The following is an 18,991-nucleotide window of genomic DNA, read 5'->3' on the forward strand; positions in this document are numbered from 1 at the left end:
ATGTTGTCTATGAAAGCTATGAGAGAGTAAATCGTAAAATAAAATAATAACTTATTTTTTATACTAAAAAGTAATATAAAAATAATTTTCTTTTATTTCTTTAATGCTGTATTTCTATGAAATGAAGGATGTTCACAACACTTACTGTGGTTATCACCTCCTGATTCACGTCACCTCCTGATGCAGATAAGTCACGTCACCTCCTGATGCAGATAAGTCTCGTCACCTCCTGAGGTAGGTAGGTCAATCATCATACTATGCACCTTAAACCAATACAGTGCCGATGTCAACTACATCTCAGTAAAACTGGGAGAAAATAAACAAGTTCTCAGAACACATGATAATAAAATTGCTTTACTTTTTAGCTCAGCTGTATTTTTATTCTAATTAATTTTACTGTTTGGAGTCATATTTAGCATAAGCTTATTATAAATCACATTTTCCTGACCTCCCAATTATCACATCACAGAGCACTGTGGGGAGGTGGATATTTTATTCTTGCAGAGACAGAGTAGGTAGGAAGTATTGGCACTGCCAGCATGCAGTTTACAAATAAACGGACCTGGTTCCTGTTTGTTTGAGGCTCAGGGCTTGTCAGAGGAGGGTGTCAGAAAGAGAAGAGGGTGTCAGAAGATGAGATGGCTGGATGGCATCACCGATGCAATGGGTGTGACCTTGGGCAAATGCTGGGAAATGGTGAGGGACAGGAAGGCCCAGCGTGCCGCAGCCCACGGGGTCGCAGAGTCAGACGTGACTGGGTGACTGAAGAGCGCAGGGCTCATCGCCCGTGAGAGCCTGGAATTGACCCGCGAGAAGGAGGGAGCCCGGAGCTGGGGAAGTGGGGCCAGGTGGGCTGGGAGGTGTGGGGCCGAGAGCCGGGAGAAGTCAGGGACACAGACCCCCCACGTCCTGGCTCCTGGGAGCCTCCATCCCCGGGCACAAAGCGGGGGTGCGCCCGCGCGCTGCTCTCCCAGAGCCCGTGCAAGCCGGTCAGAAGTGCGGCTCGCGGGCCCACCCAGACCTGCCCACTTGGAGCAGGGCCCCCGAGGTCAGCGGTATCAGGAGAGAGGGCTGGGGAGAGCCAGCACTCACCAACAGCCGTGAGCAGACAGGATGGGCCGAGTCCCTCCCAGGGACAGATCGGTGCCCCGGGCCCATCCAAACACCTTTAAATGCTCTGCCTGCCTCCCAGTCTTCACCGCGCCGAGAGCTGCTCTGCGGGTGAGCAGCTGCAAGGGACGGAGGAGACGCGCCGGAGCTGTCCCCCAGCCCGTGTCCGAGGCTTAGAGACCTCGAGCAACAGACAGGGGCCCTCGAGCCTTGGTGCCCTGGGTAGCCAGGACCTGACGTGACGGGACAGGACAGCTGGGGAAGGCCTGCCCGACTCAAGCCTCGGTGCTCGGACTGGCTCTGCAGGGCGCTCGGGGAGCCCCGTGCTCACGTGCACGGAGCACACTGAAGCTTTCATGTTACTTCTCGATTTCCTGGCAAAAGCACTGTAGGGAAAATATAATCTGGCTGTTTGGGTTTCCGTAAGATGTGAGTGTTTGTATTCTCATGAATCTAGAGTGCAGCATCACAGATTCGATATTCGTTGGGTGAGTTTTGTCTTTCAGCCCTTACGGCAAAAGCGTTATTCCAAATGACCACCTTGCAGAGAGTGACCAAGCACTGGCTTCCTGCAGGATCGGTACCAAGGCAGGCTGTGGTCAGGAAGCCGCCCAGGAGAGGTTTCGATTGTCTGTTGTGAGCAGGAAGACAGTTCTTCTAAGTTGAGCTCACAGCATGCTGGTTTTCACCCCTTGGCGAGAGGGCTCCGTCTGCCCTTCGCACACAGCAAGCAGCCCAGGGCCACGGGGCGGAGGACGGGGCCCCCCTCTGCAGCGGGTGAGCAGGAGGCGGAGGACATCAGGGAGTCTGGCGAAGGAGAAGGAGAGCCAGGTCGGGGCCAGGTGCTGAATGTCAGAGCGAGGGGAAGGGCCTCGGGCCTCAGGAAGAAACAGCAGGTGCCGCGCAGGCGAGGGTCCCGCCGCCCCGTCTGGAAGGCTCCTGAGCGCCTTGGCCTGCGGGTCGGGCAGCAGCCCCAGGCCCCAGGCCCTCCCTCTCCCAGCTGTCTTCCCTGCCAGGCGCCCAGAAGCAACAGGAGGAGGGACCGCCCTGGGAAGCCCCAGCGTGCGAGGGGACCCAGCGGGTCGCTCCCTGTGACACACGTCCCGAGGGAGGAGGGGCCGAGTCCAGGGGTTTCCAGGAAGACCAGGGTAGCAGAAGACCTGAGCGGTCCCCGGAGAACAGTCTGGGGCTTGGCAGTGGGAGGCACACCTGCTGGGCTGTGGATGCCACCATCACCAAGCCGGGTGAAGTCCCCGCATCAGGACGTGGGGCCAGGCTGCACACAACCCCTGGCCCCTCCTGGGCCCCAACCAGGACCCTCCCGGCAGAGCTGGAGACACGGGAAGGGATGGACGTGGATGCATCAGAAGCTGAAAAGGTCAACAGGTCCCCTTCGGGTCGGAGAGGAGCCCTCCTGACACCCCCCTCTCACCTCTGGGCTATCCGTGGTCAGAGACGTGCCAGCTGCTCCCCCCGGGTGGCAGGTGTGGTCCTGGCAGCCGGGAGCCGGCACCAGGCAGGCATGTGGAGCTGGTCAGGCTCTGCACTCCCCGCACAGAGGCCAGTGGATGGAAAGGACTCGGAGCTGTGGTCATAACGTGACCACCAGCATGTTCCGGGGACCTGCAGATGGGAAACAGCGTTAGGGACCAAATGTGGTCTCTACCCCAAACGTCAGCACCGGGGGTGGACCAGGGGTGGGGGTGGCTCTGTCGTGGGGAATCAGTGGGGGGTGCTGGGTGGGGAGACCCCATTGGGTCAGCTCCGTGTGGGACGGAGCAGCTGCGAGTGCGCTGGAGATGGACGCCCCAGGCCTCTGCTGCTGATAAAGCTCCAGCTGCAGGTGGAGCGGAGGGAGGACCCCAGAGGGGCAGAGGGGCTGGGACAGGCAACGGGGCAGAGCCGGGGTCTGGGACAAAGGTGTGGCCAAGCCCCTGGGGCTGAGGTCCAGCAACAGGACGCGGAGGCAGCCTCTGAGAACGCCCAGGGCCGTGGTGGGCAGCCTCGGCCTCATCCAGGGGGATACCCTTTTCCCAGCACAGATACTGCGGCCTAGGGACCCCCCACGGCCACGCGCTCAGCTGCCCGGCATCCAGCGTGTGTGGCCAGGGCAGCGGGTGGCGGGGAAGCAGGCCTCCGGGCGCAGGGGCCCCGTCTCACTGGGTGAGGCTGGAACCAATGTCTGCTGCCCGGTTCTTCCCAGGGACCGGGGTGCTCAGTGCAGACAGGACCTGGTGGCAAGAACCTCCCGAGTGGTGATGGCGTGAGCTGCAGGTCAGCAGCCGGAGGGTCGGAGGAGCGCCTCTCGGACCAGTGCAGGAGAGGAGATCCTGAGGGTTTCCTGGGGGCGGTGGGCAGGAAGCGGGGTCTGGGGGGTCCCGGCAGGAGGCTGGAGGTTTGGAGAAGGCCTTGCCCCCTCCTCCCCAACCACACCTGCAGGTGGCAAACCAGAGCCTGTCCAGGAGACCCCTGGCCTGACGGAGGCCAGGACAGCAGTCTGAGGCCCCTGGGCCCCTTCCTGGAGTGGCTCCCCGCCCCGCTGTCCCGGCAGGGAGGCCTCTCTGGCCTTTCTCTCCTCCCGTCTCCCGTCCCCACCCCCACGTCCTCCCGTCTCCTCCTCGTCGCCAGCTCACCGAGTCCAGGATCCGCCGCTGGACCTCTGACCGCGGAAAGGCCAGCCCGGGGTGCCCCCGTGGGGTGGGGGCAGCTGCGGGCTCCACCTGCCGTCTTACCCCAGATGTTGGGCCGGTCTGGAAGGCTGGGCCCTGCACCTGCAGCGGGAGCCGGCCCCCTGTCGTCCCCTCTCCCGGCCCTGCTCACAGGACGAGGGCAGGCAGGCCAGAGCGTGGACAGCAATCGGAGCGACACCGCCTTCACCGCATGCTGGGAGCCTGTGGCTTCCTCCCGACTCGCCCTGTCCCCCCTCCAGATGGAAGAACCGCGCAGGCACAGCTTCAGAGGTGGTTAAGGGCAGGTGTCCTATGACGGAGATGGGAGGCCACGGAAGGTGCTTCTGAGTAATTCAATCGCCAGGCTTTCCCCATGAATGGAGAAAACACACACACCCAGCATACACACACACAGACGGGAACACACACACCACACACTCAAACCAAATACACACCCATATACACACACATCACACAGACGGGAACACACACACCCCACACATCCACACCAAATACACACATGCGCCACCCAGATATAAACATGCACACACTCCCCAAAGATACACACACCACATGGGTGCACACACACACCCTGCTACATAAAGTTCATTTAAAAGTATATGTATAGAAATGTTCTCTAACGTTTCTAATACTGAACATTCCTATCAGATCCTAGGCACTGGAACACGCTGTACACCAGGAAGGCCACTCCAGCGTGTGTCTCACAGACAAGGTACAATAACCACACAGGTGATTGTTCAGGCCACCCTCGCCGGCCCCGCTGAAGCCCGTGTCTTTGGTGAGTCTGGTCGTTCTGTGATCCTGTGGAGACCAGGTCCAGCTGAGGGTCAGGCCAGCTCCGAGCCAAGAGGGGCTGGCCAGCAGCAGCGTCCACACGCGAGCGCGTCCCCGAAGGGCTGCTGCCAGCGTCCACGTGCCCATGTCCCCAGGGAGGGCTCCAGCTGTCTCCAGCATCCCTGGCCTCTCCCCAGGGTCAGCAGGGGGTCTGACCCTGGCGTCCTTCAAATTCCTGCTTCCACCCTGGGCCCTAGAGCAGGTGAGAGTTTATGTTCACCCTTCAAGAGTGGAGCTGCTATTTGCCCCAGCCCCCGGGACTCCTGAAAGGAAGACCTGCTGGCCTTCAAAGCTGAACACCTGGGGGCCCCCCTTCCCAGCAAAGGACCCCTGGGCTGGGGGCCAGCGCAGGACTCAGAACGCCGCTCCTCAGGGAGACCCTCCGCTGCCGTGACCACCCTCCCGTCTGTGGGTTACTCACCCCGGGACTGCTGGACCTGACTGTGCCGTCTCCATCTTGTAGCTCTTTCTTTATAACTTTAGTTCTAGGGCATCTTTACCGCTTGTTTTTCAGTCTCTCTCATCAGCAGTCGATCTGAAACAGTCGTAATTTTCACGTGTCCGTGGGAGGAAGCGAGCTCAGGGTCTTCCTGCTCTGCCAGCTGGGCCATCTCTGGGTCTCCCGTGAGGGCACTAATCCTCCTGACTGCACGACCGCCCAGAGACGCCACCTCCTAACACCGTCACACTGGGGACAGACAGCAGACACAGCCCTGGGTACAGAGGCCTCTACACCAGCGCCGGCTGGCATTCCTCCCGGGGAAGCCCCGCCACCCCACAGGTACCCCTGTGGACGCCTCTCTGGAAGCGCCCCCTCCCCTGACAGCTCGGTCAGAGGGCTGTGCGGGGCCTGCACTGCCTGTTCAGTCCTTAGGAAAGAACGGGTGGGCGGGACTCGGGAGTGGCAGGCAGCGGCCCTGCTCAGGGACTGTCTTTCTCTGCCTCTTCTAAACCTGTGCCCCGCGGTCTGGAGGAGCCCCTCCCTGGGAAAGTCAGAGCAGACGGCTGTGCTCAGAGCGCCCAGCTCCCCAGACTGCTGTCTGTTCATCTACCTGAGTCCCCGCAGCTCTGAGCCTCACGAGGGTTCATGGTGTGGATTTCACCTTTGGGCACCTAGGTCAGAGCTCCGAGCTACATAGAACTCAATCACTTCTTCTTGAATAAACGAACAAATAAAATAAAGATCTAGAGACGAAAGAGATAACCGATTGCTGTGTTTATACCCCAGTGAGCTCCCTTCCCCTGTAGAAAACACTCCCCAGATAAACTAAGGATGGAAGATCTAACAGAAGAGGTGAGAGGGGAGGGGAAGGGTGAGAAGAGAAAACAAGGAAATGGGGCGTTGTTGCAGCTAGACAGACTTAGGACTGACCGGGAAGAACGTCCCTATGCTAAAGTTGTTTTTAAGAAGACAATTAAAAATAAATTCTTAAATAAAAACAAGTCACAACTATATTTGAGTCACTTTTTTTTCCTAAAAAATGGAGTGCTTTTCCCCTAAAGCTCAAGAGAGTGAAACTGAAATATTGAGCTCTGTACAGAAAAAAGAAATTCTCTCTCTCTCACACACACACGTGTCTGACTTCTCCCTCTAGTCATCAGAGTATAAAATACTTATATAATATTTATATAAAATATAAAAGACTTTATAATAATATAAAATACTTACATCTAACAAATGCATCCAGATCTGCTCCCAGAGTAAAATTAATTGGTTATCAGTTCAGTTCAGTTGCTCAGTCGTGTCTGACTCTTTGCGACCCCATGAACCTCAGCACGCCAGGCCTCCCTGTCCATCACCAACTCCCGGAGTTTACCCAAACTCATGTCCATTGAGTCAGTGATACCATCCAACCATCTCATCCTCTGTTGTCCCCTTCTCCTCCTGTCTTCAAACTTTCCCAGCATCAGGGTCTTTTCAAATGAGTCTGCTCTTCGCATGAGGTGGCCAAAATATTGGAGTTTCAGCTTCAACATCAGTCCTTCCAATAAACACCCAGGACCGATTTCCCTTAGGATGGACTGGTTGGATCACCTTGCAGTCCAAGGGACTCTCAAGAGTCTTCTCCAACACCACAGTTCAAAAGCATCAATTCTTCGGTGCTCAGCTTTCTTTATATTCCAACTCTCACATCCATACATGACCACTGGAAAAACCATAGCCTTGACTAGACAGACCTTTGTTGACAAAGTAATGTCTCTGTTTTTTAATATGCTGTCTAGGTTGGTCATAACTTTCCTTCCAAGGAGTAAGCGTCTTTTAATTTCATGGCTGCAGTCACCATCCACAGTGATTTTGGAGCCGAGAAAAATAAAGTCAGCCACTGTTTCCACTGTTTCCCCATCTATTTGCCGTGAAGTGATGGGACCAGATGCCATGGTCTTAGTTTTCTGAATGTTGAACTTTAAGGCAACTTTTTCACTCTCCTCTTCTACTTTCATCAAGAGGCTCTTTAGTTCTACTTCACTTTCTGCCATAAGGGAGGTGTCATCTGCATATCTGAGGTTATCGATATTTCTCCTGGCAATCTTGATTCCAGCTTGTGCTTCTTCCAGCCCAGTGTTTCTCATGATGTACTCTGCATATAAGTTAAATAAGCAGGGTGACAATATACAGACTCGACGTACTTCTTTTCCTATTTGGAACCAGTCTGTTGTTCCATGTCCAGTTCTAAATCGGTTATAAATCTGTGCAAAATTACCCAAATAGAAGATACCCAGGAATGGTGCCTACTGGGTCCCAACCCGTCACCAGCAAAGTCAGAAGTGATGGGGATTGGAGCTCTGTTTTACCTCCTGCTCTGGGTGCACTGGGAGGAAAAACGCTAGGGGACGTGAGAAGCTGAGGATCCCTACATTGATTCACTCACATCACAGCCCATTTTGTCTTTTCCCATAAACTGGAAAAGACAGGAGAAGGAGAACGTGAGAAAAGACACACACACTTGAGTTGAACATACTCGGAAAAGGTGCTTGAATCATCCGTAGCCTAGAATCATGAATACTCTTAACTCTAATTGGAAGTTCTGAGAAATGGGGGGGAAAAAATGGAGATTTGTGAAGACAGGTCCTGCAGAGAGGGCTGCACTGTTTCAGCGGAAGTGGTCGTCCTCATGGCATGTTAATCCACTCGCCTCCTGCACAACTTCACGCCCTGCAGAGCGCTGGAATATCACCATTGTTTGCAGGAGGCAGCGCACAGCCTCACTGGGAGACGCTCTAGTCAGTGTCGGCCCTCCAGAGAGGCTGGCGCAGCCAGCAGCTCAGGGTCCAGAGCGGGCCTGTAAGCGGGGTCCGAGTCTCTGCTTTTGCCTTCCCAGCTTTCATTTCGTCTTCCCTGGAACTCGCCCATGCATCCTGGGTGCCGGGGTGTTTCCCCGAGATCATCTGAGAGCTTCTCCCTGTTCTTTTCTAGTGCCAGATTCAAAGCCTAGTTTCTGACATCCAGAGGCACTGCTTTAACGCCCGAGGCGGCAGCTGGAAGCACAGGTGCCTGAGTCAGCGTCACTCCCAAAGCTGGGTCAGGGCACGCAGGCAAAATGCGCCGAGAGGAAATTAGGAAATAACCATGTTTTAAACCAGCAGTCCTCAGAGTGTCCTATGTGCATGCATTAAGAATTTGTCTTTTAAAACAAGTTCTTTCTCAAGTTAGTTTTCTAAACACTAAAATATTTCCCTTTAAAGAGTTAAGAAAATCTCAGGAGCTGGGGTTGAAGGGGTTTCTCCACATGATTATAAAGACATGAACCAAACACACTCGTATTGATACATGGCTATGCACACAAACTCATGCGTGTGTGTGAATTCATATACAGATACATGCACACTTATACACGTGTGTGCACACAAACACGTGATTGTGATCGGGGTCATTCCACTACCAGACATCCAGCAGTCCCACGTCTCTCACCTCGCCCTGCCCAGCCCTCAGCTCCATCAGCCATGCCACCGGTCCCCTCCCCACCCACCCGCCCGAGAGGCGCGGAGGGGCTGCCCAGAGCCCCCACGTCAGCATCACCCTGGCCACGTCACAGTTTTTATATCTGACAGACCACACCTCAGGTCCCTCTTATTTTACCAGCTTTCAAAATATCCTCAACTATTTATTTGAGCACTAGAAACATAAACATCTAACATATTTGATCAAAATTACATCTCAATATAAAATTATCAAAAACTAATGCAGTTATACTATTAACATCATATTTAGTGTATACTGTATGTATATAATATAACGTGTATTAAATATATACACTTAGTATGTGTATTTAATATGTTAAATATGCATGCTTGCTAAGTCACTTCAGTCGTGTCTGCCTCCTTGCGACCCCGTGGACCGTAGCCTGCCAGGCTCCTCTGCCCATGGGACTCTCCAGGCAAGGATACTGGAGTGGGTTGCCATGCCCTTCCCCAGGTGATCTCCCAACCCAGGAATCAAACTCACGTCTCTTACATCTCCTGCATTGGCAGGCGTGTTCTTTACCATTAGTGCCACCTGAGAAGTCCATATTAATTATATATAATACTAAATTATAACAAGATATTCAGGAAAGCTAACCTTTCAAAATTCCTTTCAACTTAAGTAACTGAGAAATTTCAAAGTGAAAAGGAAACAACCCGCCCACAGGAACACTTCCCGCCAGGTGGGGCCCACCGTGGCGAGAACAACCCTGGGTCCCAGCGAGCGCAAACAGAGCAATCTCCGGGGTCTCACTGCCTCAGCTTGGGCAGTGTCCACCAGACCAGACTGACTTCTGCTGGGCGCACTGGACCTTCACCATGAAGCCTTGACCGTTTTGTCTGATCAAACCACAAGCGTGTTGCCTTCATTTGTAATGTCCTGGTGTTTTGGAAGCATTCACACCTAATATCATTTCGCTAGAAAGAGGACAGGAAGAAAGGGGAAGAGGGTGCCAGGGCTTGCAAGGTGCGTCAGGCTGTGAAGCCCTTGAGTGTCCTCGAGGTCGGCTCCTGTCGTGAACCAGCAGTGGAGGCAGCGCAGGGCTGGTGCTCCACCCGCCGCGGGGAATCTCGCAAAAGTGGGGGGCATGAGCCCCTCGAGTAGGGAGAGAGCAGCCGTTGTTTGGATTCTGCACACAGCGCGTCGCCTCTGCCCAAGGTGACCGGGAGGCGGGTGAAGGCAGGATTGCCTGCCGGCTACCCCGGGCGTCCTGATGTGGGGCAGGGTCGGGCCCAGGTGGGGCTGACCCTGTCCCCCGCCCCCTCCCCACCCCGTGAGAGAGAAGTGTGCCTTCAAGGAGGAGTTCCCCAGGGAGGAAGCTTGGAACGTCCTCAAGGCAAACTTGGAAACAGAATGAAACCACGCCTGGGAGTAGCAGGGATGAGCCCGAAGGAGCTGGAAGCACCCTCCTCTCTGCAGGACTCAGCGGGCCATGGGGTCAGGCTGAATGCAACGCTGCTCGAATGCTCTAGAAGCCACGGTCTCCCGGGGAGACGCATGCAGTCAGCCCACGAGAAGGAGGCGCGAGCCGACCCGGGTCTGCACGTGCAGCCATTCACACAGCCTCACTCCCAGACTGTCGGGCTGAGCTGTTTCAGCAGCCATCTGCGGACGACGCTTCTGAATTACTTGGCGTCTTTGTTCTTCACGCTCTCATTTCAGCTGAGTAAAACCAGGCACGTGGGACTTGAATGTCTGGTGATATCGCTAAGTGTAGACACCCGTGTGTGTGTGTGTGTGTGTGTGTGTGTGTTTGTGTGTGTGTGCGCGTAGCCCTGTGCTCACGCGTGAGGCTCTGTCTGCATCCACGCGTGTGGACGGTGACCTTCTCTGCGTGGGTCGCCGGGCAGCACCCAGCAGCTGCTGTGTACTTCGGGGTCTGGGCGACTGCACCTGCCCAGGATCCTTAAGTGGGCGCTGTAAGGGGTGTGAGCTGGGGTTCCTTTGCTCCACGTGTCGGCTGCCGCTTCCTTAATAACCACACGATTAATAGCCGCCATCTCAACATGGATGTTGTGACAACTATTCAGACCTTTACCCGTGACCATCCTCCACTCTTGTGTTCTCACGCAGGAAGACCTGGTTTCTAGGCAACAACATAAGCTCAGCGCGGAGTAGGTGGTCTCCTGCTGGGAGGAGAGGCGGCCTCAGATGGGGGCACCTGTCCTGAGACCCGGGACCATGCCTTCCCTGGGGACCTGCGAGGACAGCGCTACCCTCCCCTCAGCGCCGTTCCGTCTCCGGCCCATGGACGCTCACCCAGGGACCGGCCGGCACAGACGTGTATGCACATCTACCCCACGGCAAACCAGCCGGGTTCCTAGCATCGTGAGCATCTGTTCACCTTCAACGTGATCCTTCCGTGCGGAAGCCCAAGTTAGACCAGAGTTGGGCGGAAGCGCTCCATCTCACGAGGACCACCTTCTCGTTCTGTCTCTGGGTATCCACTGGTGTTGGTCCCCGGTGCTGAGCTCCGAGGCATCTCCCTCTGAACGGCCCTCAACCTGCGGGCCTGAATCCACGGGACACGCGAGGCCCCTGACGGCACAGCCTTCACCACGTGGTCCTTCCCCGGAAGGCCGCTGCGAGGGGCTCCCCTGCCCCCTCGCTCCTGAGAAGGGGGCACGCGGCCGTTTCGGGCAGAGCCCCTGGACGCAGGGAGGTGCGCGGCGGCCTCCTGCGGCTGCACGTCCGGTCCCCGCCCGACCAGAGAGGGCGCGGGCGCCCCGCGAGGGCAGGCGGCACTCGGGAGAGGCTTCCCGGCTGCGGCTCCTGGGCCGCGCCTCCTGGGCCGCGCCCCACATGGCTGAGTCTCGGTTTCCTCAGCCAGAAAACGGGGCGCTTTGCAAGGCGTGCAGGTGCGCTCAGACTGTCTTCCGTGACCATTATTTTTCTGGTTCTGACTCTCCTCGTCTCTGAGGGCTGGCTACTTTCACCCTGATAATCTGAGTGTATCAGCGTGTTTCCAGAGGGCGAGAAAGGAGACCGGGCGGCAGGCTCTGAGCATCACTCTTTCTCTCTCCGCTCAAAGCGGCTCAGGAAAGCCTGCTTGGTCTTTGGGTGGTGCCTGATGGAGGCTTGGAGGCAATGAGAGCATCTAAAGACGGCGGGGCAGGGGGAGGCCACGGCTGAGAAAGAGGAACAGGGCGAGCCGGCAAACCCAGGGCAGAGGTGCTCAGACGTCCCTGTCCCGTGAGTGTGTGTGTGTGAATGTGTCTGTGTGTCTGTGTGTGTGTATGACTGCTTTCTCAAGAAAGCGTGGCTTCGGTTTCCTGTGCCGTGACTTCAGGCCCGGACCCCCCTGCCCACAGCCCCCCGCCCCGTGCTGAGACGGGGCGCCTGGACGGCTGTCTGGGCTCAGCTGTGGGGCCCACAGACGGGGCGCACCCATCACAGACGAGGCCAGAATCTGCTCCGACACGTTCACTCCTTTATCTCGACTCTTACTCACTTAACAGTGAGTCCAGCTGTGGGAGGCGTCCTCCTCGCGAGTCATCTTTAAGCCGCAGAGTTAATTTTCTAACCCGCGACGTGGCTGTGGGGTCTGTCATCGCCCCAGAGGGACGAGATGCTTGGGGCCGCAGCTGTAGGTCAGGGACCCCCAACAGTTTCTGGGGCTGTGGGAGCCACCCTGTGGAGCCCTGCCATTAGCAGAGGCCTCCAGGCCACCACTGCCCTCCCTGGAAGGGTGGGGGACCCCCTCTTGGAAACTGCTGGACCCCAGGTTCTTCTGATGAGACCTGCCCACCCAGCAGCCAAAGAAAGGCCATCCAAGGGATCGCTGTCCTAGACAATCAAGACCTCAGTCTGGACCAGCCTCCGAGAGGCTTTGCAACGGCACGCCTGCCGAGGGGGGCATAGAGGTCCTTGCACGGCTGTGCAACCTCACGCCTGCCGAGGGGGGCACAGAGGTCCTTGCATGCCAGCAGGTCCCTAAGTAGGACATGCCGCTGAAGGGGAAGTGCTGAGAGGTGAGGGGCCCACCAAGGTAACTGGAGCGTGGGAGGCAATTCCCTGGGATAATGGTAAGCCTGAGGGTTTTGCCCAGATGATCGCAGAGCCAGGCGGCATCGTCCTGCTCCGTCCTGACCTGTGCCCATAGCTCGGCTCACCTGGTCCCTCACACCTGCCTGGGGTGGAGATGCTGACCTGACCCAAGGCTCACCTGTGGAGCAACTCACTGCATTCCAGGCCTTCCTGCTTCCTCCCCGGCGTGGTCGAGAGGAGTTCACCTCAACGGGCTTGGCTTGACTTCCTGACTCTCTGCAAACAAATTTCCACCCCTAATGGAGACGTGTGCATCTCATTGTTTTAATAATTTACCCCTGAGATGATTTATGGCTGGCATGTTAATTATGAACATGCACATTACCATTTTTATAGCCCATTTGGACATGGATCAGCAGAGAAGGAACTGTTACCCCAGCGTTTCCATTTATCACTTGTGTTCGGTCCTGCGTATTCATGAAAACAGAAGCTGTATTCCAACCAGCAAGGATGAACCCACCACTGTGCCAGGCCCCTTTGACTTCATCGGACACACAGGATTTCAACTTTTCTTTTTAAGACCATGTCTGGCTGACAACCCTGGACAGAGGCTTGTCAAGCGCAGGTCCTGGGGTCTACCTGTGTCGTCTAGACTTGGGTGAAGTGAGCTGGGAACTCAGAGCTGAGGGCCAAACAGGTCAGGTGCGCGGAGGCCGGTGCCGACGTGTTAGGGGAGAGTCTGGGGCTTCGGAGAGACTTAGAGGCCGCGGCCCTGCGATGGCCTTAACGTCTAGTCCTTCTCTTGGGGCAGGACTTCGCACTAAACCAGAGCACCTGCTCCAACCTGATGCTTGTTATCCAAGAGAATGGAACCCAGAGAGGACCCGGGCCCCGGCTGGTCCGGAGGAGCTGGCGACGGGGCAGGACTCCCTGGGGGCAAGAGCAGGCAGTAGCCTCGAGGGGGCACGGGGGCGGTGGGACCAGCCCCGGCCTGAGCGGGGCGCCCGACGGCCAGCCCACTCCGTCCTCCCTCCCCACCATCCCCCCGGCTCCCCCATCTGGTTTACCCGGGACTTCGGGGGGAAATTAAGGGATTGCAATCTAAGGTCCCAGGACACAGTTTCTTCTTGAAGCCCATCTCCCTCCCCCAGGGTCTTCCTTCCGGCGGGTTGTGGGTACACTTCCCTGCTGCCCAGGAGGCTGCTGGGCTCTCGGTGGAGTGGGAGTCGGACCTCAGGCTTCTCAGGGCCTTGCTTGGCCATGGTCGGGGTCCCCAGGCACCCCACGGGTGCAGTTTGGAAGGCCGAACCAAAGCGCTAACAGCAGCAAGGACAAAAAGCGTGGACTTTTAACCCAATCCTTCACCTTTAAAGCAGCTGGCTTCTCTGCCCCCAGCCCACCTTCCGGAGGCCGGGGCCTAAGAGGAAAAGTTGGAACAACACTGTGAACATCCTTCCTCTTCTCTGAGTCACAAGAGATGCCTCCAGACTGGCTGCAAGCTGTGTGCCAGCCTCAGCCCACTCTGGCCCTGGGAGGCTGGGCCTGCTGGCCAGAGTCAGCTCCCGCCTGGTCCTTGTGTGTGTCCTGCCTGGGCCTGGGAACACTCTTTCCTGCGGGTCCCTAGACCCTGGGCTCAAGAACGTCCAGCCTGAAGCTCCTTACATCACTGAGAACAGGTTAATGGGAGCTGCCCTCCACGCGGTCTCCCCAGTTTCCTCTAGAATGTCAAGATGTCCACACCTGACTCCATGAAGTCCTTCAAGTACCACTGTCCCCAAACCACAAGTACTGCGGAAATGAACAGAAAAATTCACCTTTCAGTTTAGTCCAACCTATCCCATCATTAAGGCAGCATGTGGCCACGACAGGCATCACAGCAACCCAGCAAAAACGACCATTTCATACGGTTCCCCACGATGGTTTTCCTGATACCTCAGGCGGCATCCTCGATGGGCCTCACCTCTCTCACCTGAAAAGGGAGAAGGCACAGATCCGACCTGTCTGTTCAGGGCGCTGCCTCCGCTGTAAGATGATCACACACAAACTGGGAGGCACGCAGGCCAGGGCGGGCATGTGTGGGCAGAAGACAAGCATCCATCTGAGATGGATGGGGGAGGGCATCACCTCTCCCGGGACTTCTGAGGCCGGACCGGCCCTGTGTGGCCTCAGAGGCTGGCTCTGAGCTTTGTAACAGAACGCTCTGACTCTGCAGGAACTTATGAGAAAGCACATTCAGGTGAGTATGATGGAAGTGAAGTATGCCTTAGTGATCACAGCTACTGGAAAGCGGGGTGCTCTCTGGAGGGAGCAGGGTCCCCTCTTCCAGGGCCTTTGCATGCACCACGTGACTGTCCGGAGGAGATCTGAACTTCAGCGGGGCTGGGACTCCAGGACGCTTTGTGGGGGCCCAGTGGCGGCCACACAGGCCAGGCAGTCGGAGCACAGGTGCGGGGTGCTCCCCGCTGGGGTAGCCATGCAACAGCCCCCCTGAGATTGTGTGGCATGAGCGCCTGGACCTGAGCCGCCTCTCAGCCTCAAGACACTCTGATGTCACCACTACATCAGCGAAGGTCTCTCAGCTTCTTTACAGCCTCCAGTTCTGTGAATCCTCCAAAAGGTTGTTGCTGCCAAAAAGTTCTGCCGGTTCAAGCTAATGTTCGTTAAAGTAGTGCTTGTTGATAGGTCTGTCTTCATACTTCAACCTCTAAAATCTGACTTAATAAAATCTGACTGATGCTAAAAGGAATCAAGAGGTTATTTTTTCTAATAAAAGCAAATAGCTTCCACTTACCAAGATGCTGCCGTTTGGCACCTGCATGCAGGTGAGTGTGTGTGTCTTGAACAAGTGTAACGTGAACTTACTTCCGAGCTCATCTCTGCCCTTTGGAGTGCTTCTCAGTGAAAGTGGTCTTCATTTCTCCCAGAGGAGACCTCTAGAAGGCGTGGCTCTTTTGCTCACTTTGCGATGTCAATGTGAGAGTCCCCAGGTCACAAGGCATCTCAGTTCCGAAGCTGGGATGTCAGACCGGATGTCAACCTACTGCATGCTTGGTTGAGTGTCCCCATCAGCTCTGCCCTTGCAAAGAGGGGGCTGCACTGGCTTCTCTGGTTCTCTGTCTAGGAATCTCCCTCCCCATCCCCACTGGCTCAGGGAGAAGCTAGAGTGATAAAGAACAGAATCCCTTTTTATTAGACTTGTACTGTTATGCATTGGCCTCTCAGCCTGTGTCTGACAGATGTTTGAAACTGATTCTTCCTCCCGTGGACACATCTGAGCGTCTTTTTGGAACTTCATGTTGCTGGGACATCTCTCCCACTGTTCCTTCCACCTCGTAGATGAATCTCTGTAGGGAGGCGGCCTCTGGCTCCTCCATGGTCCTGAGAAGCCGGGGACCACCTCCAGCTTCGTGGGGCTGGAGTCCTTCTGTCCTCGCAGACCTAGAGTCCTCCCTCCATGGACCATCCCACCTCAGGGCGTCCCCACCGCATGCTGCATCCTAAACTCAGGTCATTCTGCGATAACTCTGGGCATGTGAGCCAACGTCAACACAGCTGCGAAGGCCACGGGCTCCTCGGGTCTCAGGCGGGCACCGGCAGAGCCTCTTCTCAAGCCCAAGGACCCAGTCCGCTCTCCCCAGAGGCCCCTCTCACTAGGACAGGAAATGCAAGCCCAGCATCACTTCCCCACACCTGTGCCTCTCCCCCAGCCCAGCGGGACGAAGTTCAAGCGTGGAGGAGCTGCCCTGAACGATTGCCTTTGTTCCGTCTACTCGTGTGCGTGCATCGCCCTCACCCTGGTGACAGATAAACGATCACACGGGTGCCTCCATCGACAGGAGGCAGGAAGATTTCCGTTTTAATCCCCTACTTCATACACAAGTCACCATCTCCCAGGAAATGTATTTAACATAGTACATGATGTATCTAATAGCAGCCTGCCAAGGCAGTTTGATTGTCTGCATTTACACAGAAAGCAGCTCAGAACAGAGTGGTTAGGTAAGTCAGTCCAGGTCACACAGGTCACAGGTGGCAGAGCTGATCCCAAGACAGCTTACTCCGTGAGCTCCCTGGTGCTCGAGACCCGTCTCCCCCGAGGCTGAAGGAGCATCTCAGTCACCCAAAAGGGTGGATGAAATGCACCTCACTGCCCCCCAATCAGAGCTTCCAATCGGCAGGTGGAGTGGGGGTGGGGAGGCAAATGTTCATTTCTAGCAGGTCCAGGTGATGCTGCCGCCCTTCGGAGGACCCACTTTGAGAACCTCTGTGGTCCTGACCGCCTGGCCTCCGCTCGCTGCTCCCCGTCCAAGGACACCTCTGCCGGTGTGGCTCTCCCGGAGGCCTGGCCGGGCTGGTGGGCAGGAATGAGAGCGCAGGGTCCCAGGGGCATCTGGCAGCACAGCTGCCTGAGGACAGCTAATTGGCCTTTGTGATCAGGAGACACTTGTTAGGGTTTTCTTGAGGGAGGAGGGGGAGCTGAGCCTTGTGGTTTAAAAGGTCACGGTGGAAACAGGATTCCCAATTCTTCCAAACAAGTGTTTATCGGAGGAAGACATACCTGGCGCCAAATGTGTCCCTGTGTCTGTTGGCAACAATGTAATGCAATTTCATTCAATATAACTCCCTGCCTTGACAGACGTTACACACACACACACACACACGCACACACGCACATACGCGCGCGCGCAGGGGACTCAGATATTCTGCTTTGTGCCCACCGGCTGAGATGTTTCAGGGTCACATAAGAAGGCTGGAGGAGAAAAAAATTAAATAAATGGAAAAGCAAGGTAATTTAATTTTGAAAACTATGAGTATTCATTTGGAATAAACCAATTTATAAAGCTGGAAGTGACAAGCTCAAATTAAATGTACTTCCCTTCTATTACTGTTTTTCTACACCCTCATCAGCCAATTACACTCTCAAATCATTTAGCAGAAGGATCATCTTTACTCTCTTTTAAAGTAGATAAATTCTTCTTAAAAATCAATTTTAACGTCTGACTGACATATGATTTACATTTGTATGTATCATGTCTCTTGAGTTTTCCCTAGGAGATTTCTATGCAGGATCAACGCCTCTGGACACGGGGTCAAGTGCCCTCACACAAGGACATCTGGGTTTCAGGAAGAATTCAGAAACCTAAACGTCCTCTAAAACCCAGCCCCAGCATCAGCCTGCATACTCAGTAAGGTCTCTACGTTTGCAAACAGCACAAACGGTGTCCTGCCTTTGAGGGCACATAAAAGCAATATGATCAAAGGTCGAATCAAATTCCAGAGAGGCTGAATGTCTATTCCTGGCCACTTAGGTAGGGTTCCCTTTACCTGGTGGTTCAGACAGTGCTCATTTCCTGTTTACATCAAAGCGCTCTGGTCCAATTTTAGAAGTGGATTAAATGCCTGTTACACTTCTATTGTGCTGTTTTTTTCTTTCTGGAATCCTGCTCAAAGGCAGCAAACCAGGAGCATCATTTTGGAACCGCGACTCTGAATTACACATATAGGTAGATGGGGATGGAGGTGAAGACAGGGGTGGAGGTGAAGGTGTGGACGGAGGTGGGGATGGAGGTGGGGACAAGGGTGGGGGCGGGGGTGGGGCAGACAGGCAGGTGGTCAAGCCGACCGCTGCTCACTCACCAGGGCCTGCTTCTCACCACTCTTTATTTGCCAACATCTTGCCTCAACTCTCCCTGCAATTTTGAGAGGCTCCCTGGGGTGGGAGCTGCCCCTTGGAATCTAAAGCCAGGCTCCCGGAGGTTCCTGACTGGAGCCCACCCAGGGCAGCCGGGGAGCACTCCCGTGGGTCGCAGACGGAGGACGGGCACAGCCGAAGGCAGGCAGCTGGAGAAGGCGCGCCTGAGGCCCGCCAGAGCCCCTCCCCGCACCTCCGCACCCTCCGCCACGCCGGGCGTCCCCGCCGCCACGACCTCATGGGCAGCCAGCCAACTCAGTTACTCTCTGGGCCTCCGTTTCCTCCTCTCCAAATAAGAGTGATAAAACTCACATGCAACAACGGGGGCGATGAGAACATGAACACCGAACGCAGCACCATCTCCTCATGACGAGCACGCCTCCTCCCGTCCACCCCGTCTTCCCGGCTGTGTGCCCCACGGCCCTGCACACAGCTGCCCGCCCACGGTTCTGACTCCAGGCTGCTGGCCAGATCTCGGTTTCGGTTAATGAGGACGCCGGGGCTGTGTGTCCAAAGGGCACTTGCTTTGAACAGCAGCACCTGGAGGCCTGGAGTCGGAGACCCAACATCAGGAACGAGGTCCCGGCAGTGGGGCTCCGGCCACAGCAGTCTACCAGGTGGAGAATGAGCTCGAAGAATTCCACACCCATTCCAGGCTATTGATATGTTTCGGTGGCAAAACATAATATTTAAAAATTAATAGAAAGTCCCCATTTTACC

At 55.7% G+C, this 18,991-nt stretch overlaps 1 long non-coding RNA gene across 1 annotated transcript; it reads right to left on the reverse strand.

The window, feature by feature from the left end:
- Positions 1–15,746: 15,746 nt before the first annotated feature.
- LOC139032343 (uncharacterized) lies at positions 15,747–18,704 on the reverse strand. The gene is made up of 2 exons (XR_011484848.1): positions 18,584–18,704; positions 15,747–17,161 (listed from the first exon to the last, which is right to left on the reverse strand). It is a non-coding gene; the product is annotated as an uncharacterized lncRNA (long non-coding RNA).
- Positions 18,705–18,991: the final 287 nt, after the last annotated feature.

Source organism: Odocoileus virginianus, chromosome 31, assembly GCF_023699985.2.
Source record: "Odocoileus virginianus isolate 20LAN1187 ecotype Illinois chromosome 31, Ovbor_1.2, whole genome shotgun sequence".
Lineage (NCBI taxonomy): Eukaryota > Metazoa > Chordata > Mammalia > Artiodactyla > Cervidae > Odocoileus > Odocoileus virginianus.